A 4,877-nucleotide genomic window follows, 5' to 3' on the forward strand; every position below is an offset into this window, starting at 1 on the left:
AAGTAACTTAAAACCATAACATAAAGTGAATTTAAGTTATATTTTTCAAAAAGTGAATGTCAAGTTAAAAATATAACATGATATTTTTAATTTGTGTCATTGCATAAAAAAGGTCCATTTTTTGGGCACTAAATTAGTCATATCTTTTGACTGATAACTTTGATTAAGCCCCCAAGTTAGATCAAATTGAAGGGAAACCAAAAACAATGACTTGAGCAAAACCAAAAGACTAAAAATAAAGAAACACACGCTCAAAAACAAATAAAAAAATGATGAAGGCCTCAAAAATCAAACATAGGCTCAATAAACAAAAAGAAAAAAGAAAAAAAGACTTGATGAAAGCCTTCTGCAAAAGAATTTTCTATGTGAATTGGAGTTGATTGATCGATCAACATTAAGCAATTGAATAAAAAATTTGACTTAGAGAAATGTGAAACTAGTTTGAAAATTTTTTGTACTATTGCCTACATTTTGTGGTGACAAAATATAGGACACCATATACATATGTATGTGTAAACCTATTCCATATAATGATACCAAATTTATCAAATCCAACCGAAGCTATTACTTTAACACTCCCTCTTAGTGAGGGAGGATGTGATCAATTTCTTAATCTCATATTTGAGTTTGCATCAAAATGCTTATACACAATTATATCCCTTTAAGAATATATATACTATTTGATTTCTGACACATTCTAGGACACAAACATAGTTGATCAGATAGTCAGTCTTGATCTTATGGTTTTCGACTGAATCCAGGACTATCATGATTTACTTATTGTCACACCTTCCGGCACAACCCGAGACAACAAGTTTAATGTAGTATATCATGACAATGAATGAAGAATACAACACAACCACTCATTATCATGATTTCCATCTCATTCCAAAACAACAATTTAATGTAGTCGACCATGATACATTTTGTTAACATGATTACTGGCACATTCTAGGACAACAACCTAATGATGTCTATCATGATAATATGGTCAAGCTATTGCTAAGATCATTACCTTACAATAACAATCTCACACATATATCAAATGAAAGATTGTCACCTTTCATGACATAAATCACAATAACATCATGTAGTAACTCAAATGATATCCACCATGAACCAAGTCATAGGGTGGATCCACTATAGCTGCTCCTAGAGGGTGTTACAAGGGTTTTCACCTCACACTTCTCTCTTACAAAGGAGAGCACATTACAAAGAATTTCACTTCAAACTTCTCCCTTGTAGAGAAGAGATCATCAACAAGGGATCAAACCTCAAAAATCTCCCTTTGAACAATGATCCTGGGAAGTCAGGTCCTCTAGTTACTCCCTTAGAGGTTCTCTTCACCCAAGGATGCCTATCAAACTCTCTCTAAATTTGACATTGATCTTCTGACTTTCTAGTGACAAGTCATTACTTCCTCACGATGTATATAGGAGTAGGCCCATCAAAATCATGCAGTTACACACATGTATTTCTAGACTCCCTCCGAGTATCAATCTTCTAAGCTCTTGTGTTGTCTTGAAGAAGTGTCAGACACCCCCTTAATATAGAAGAATAATCATCTCACATAGTCCCAATCATCAAAGATATTTTTTCTCCAAAAACTCATAGATTGAGTCCTGCACTAATCCCTTGGCAGCACACCTAATGCACCATTCTTCTCTTCTTGCAAGAGCATCCCTAGAGACCAAAGAATGGAACAAGAATACATCAAGGCACATGACTCTTATTATTTATACATATAAGCAAGACACTATAATAAAAAAATAAGTGTAATACTCAAAGGTAACAAATACTTATTTGTACTTTAACATCCTTGATATAAGTTGTTCCAATGAAGGTCCATATACATCAAATCAAAAAATGCCTTCGATGGGGAATGAAACATTGGTTAAGGTAATCATTCACCCCCCCACAATGTAGAATTCTCACATGCTTTATTGTTATTAATTTGAACCATCAAATAATCTACTTCAATAGCTTTAAAGAAAACATCACTTCCACTTGTAGATGAATTATATTCCTATTTAGTCCTCTGGGGATGATCCTTGTGTTTCTACTCTAGTTCTATACCCATGTTCCAACACATTAATCTTCCCCAATGACTGACAATTTAAGTGTCCTCCTCAATCTTCTTTATCCCTTATATTGATGATCAATTCAACGATTCCCTTCTACTAGATTTTGATATCCATATTTGTCTAGAATAAGAATGATAAATTAAATGATGATACAAACTAATTTTGTTTCCAAATCAACACCCACTCAAGAAAATCAAGATGGATCATGTATTTAAAATAGTTCTCTACATTCTAGCCACACCATAACCAATAGTAATTTTTGGGATAAACTTCCATCTAGAAAATCTCCTATGTGATTTGGTATTGTATCTTTAAATCTTTCCTCATAAATAAAATATTATCTTCTTGTTTAATCACATTTTGTGTCTCTTGATCATTCTATACAAAAGCAATTATATCTTATTCTCTAAGAAGGAAGTTACATCTCACCTCACATTACAAGAAACATCCTTAAACTCAACCACTTCAGATTGATATTTCTTCTTAGAATTATCTTAGTATGGAATCATGTCATGTCATCATTAGTACCAATGAAGAATTTTACCTCGACATCCTTGAACTCTTGTACTAGAACCTTATCATAGGAAGATTGCCAATAACTAACTTAGTACAAACTATTGATTATCTTCTTTAAATCTTGCAGATTGTAATGATAGGTTGTTTCCAAGAACAATGTATGTTCAAAATTTCTTCTTTGCCTTATATGTTAGTCACATCACTTGCCAATCAATCAAACAATTGTAATTTCCAACTCATTAATTAATGATAATCTTTCGTGATTAATCATCAATTAGTTAGATATTGTAATAGTTTCTTGTAATAATCCTTTGGTCATGTGGGTAATATGACTTTTTTTTATCGCTATTTAAAATCTCTTTTTCCTTCCTAAATAAATGGTGTTCATTCTTATATCTTTATTAATACTAGCAATGAGTGTTCTTTGTATCTACGCATGCAAGAGGGATTCATTTTTATTATATCTCTTTCTATTAATATTGTATTGATTTTTGTATTCAATTAGTCTCCAATATAATGCTTTCTTACTAATATAGTGTCATCTATTTAATTTAGTGCTTTTGTATTTGTCAAATTCAATATGAGAGGGATTGCTAAGAGTAGTAATGCAAAGAGAGGTATCGTTGCTTAAATTTAGCAAGTCCTAATGAACTACAATTCCTTAGTACCCAAGTATGGAGTGCAAGCTCGACACAATATTCAGAGGACTTGTCTTTATCTGATATATTCCCCTTGTGCAACATATTTAGAGAGCTAGCCTTGTGACATTTTTCAATTTAAGCACCACATTTGATTATGAGATCCAAAGGTCATACGGTTGCACAACAACCCTAGGCTAATTTTTGGCAGCAAGAACATTGAGCTTGGGAATATCATATGGTAACTTGCAACATTTCTTTCTTTCATTTGTAATTAGGCTCTAATACGACCATGTTGAGTAACTAGGATCGCTTCTGCAAATGTAATAACATTGCCATGGTATTGATGTGTTCCAAATTTTGAATTGAATGACTTATAAATATGAGAGGAGGAGACATGTCTCTATGGTTAACCATCATTAGATTATAATAATATATTTACAGCAATATATATATATATATATATATATATATAAGTAGACGTAAGAGTATTGGTCTAAATGATGATTTACCAACAACAATGTATCTAATGATCGAACCAATCTGAATGAAGCTAAAAACTTAATAGACTATAGGGAGGAGCAATTTTGTTTTATCTTGGTTAGAATTTTACAAAATCAAGGAGGGTCACAATTGCAGGTTTATTTTGTACAAGTGTTCTAAGAGGAGACAACATTCTTTATGCAGTTGTGTCCAAAAGGAAGCAACCTTCTATGCATTTGTGACCAAAAGACCTATAGTATCTTCTTAAGGGTTGTTAGAACAATGACTAAAAAGTGATGATGTCCAAATAATGCTTGTTTCTTTAATGGTCATCCTAGTTAGTTTAGTTAGTTTCTATTTTCATATTTTGTTTACATTTGTTTCTTTTAGAAACATCATAATGTAATTGCCTATATATTGTAAACTCTATTTCCATGATTGAATATACAATTACCATTACAAGTATTTAGGAATTTTAAACTTTAAAAAACATGAAACCACATAAAATATTAACAAGAGCAACCATCGAGACGTTACCACCAAATTTCTCATGGAAACCCCTTCTAGGTAGAAAACCACAACATGCAAAAAAATTTATTAACAAAGAATGGGCACCAACCCAAATTACAAACATGAGCATCAATCCATAGAGAGCACAAATCCTCTTTGATGTACTGACTCCAAACACTGACGCACTAGCTCTAGTCAATTAAGGCACCAACCCCAATTACATAACTCAATAAAACTTTTTAGAACTCCTTAAAAAAAAATTGCAAGATTTAAATAGTAACACAAAACTCCTTAAATTTTTCATAAATCACATTCATTGTATTCATTCACCATCCTTTGTTACCACCACACATAAAGCTAACAACCATAAATCCAAAAACATTTCCATGATTATTGATTTAGTACCATTGCCTAGTTCCTTTATTTGAATCATTTAAGCATTGTTTGTACAGCCTAATACATAGCTCTATAAAAAAAATTCATGACACTTAGACAAAACAACAAACAACTTTGGTCAAGAAGACTTGCCTCCTCTTTTAACCATCGTATCTACACAAGACAAGAGTTTCATGCCAAGAATTTCAACACAAAGGTAAAGTTCTTTTTACATCAACATTGATTCAAAATGATTACAAAAATCACAACA

This window comes from Cupressus sempervirens, chromosome 10, assembly GCF_028749045.1.
Source record: "Cupressus sempervirens isolate cs-2001-9-10 chromosome 10, ASM2874904v1, whole genome shotgun sequence".
Lineage (NCBI taxonomy): Eukaryota > Viridiplantae > Streptophyta > Pinopsida > Cupressales > Cupressaceae > Cupressus > Cupressus sempervirens.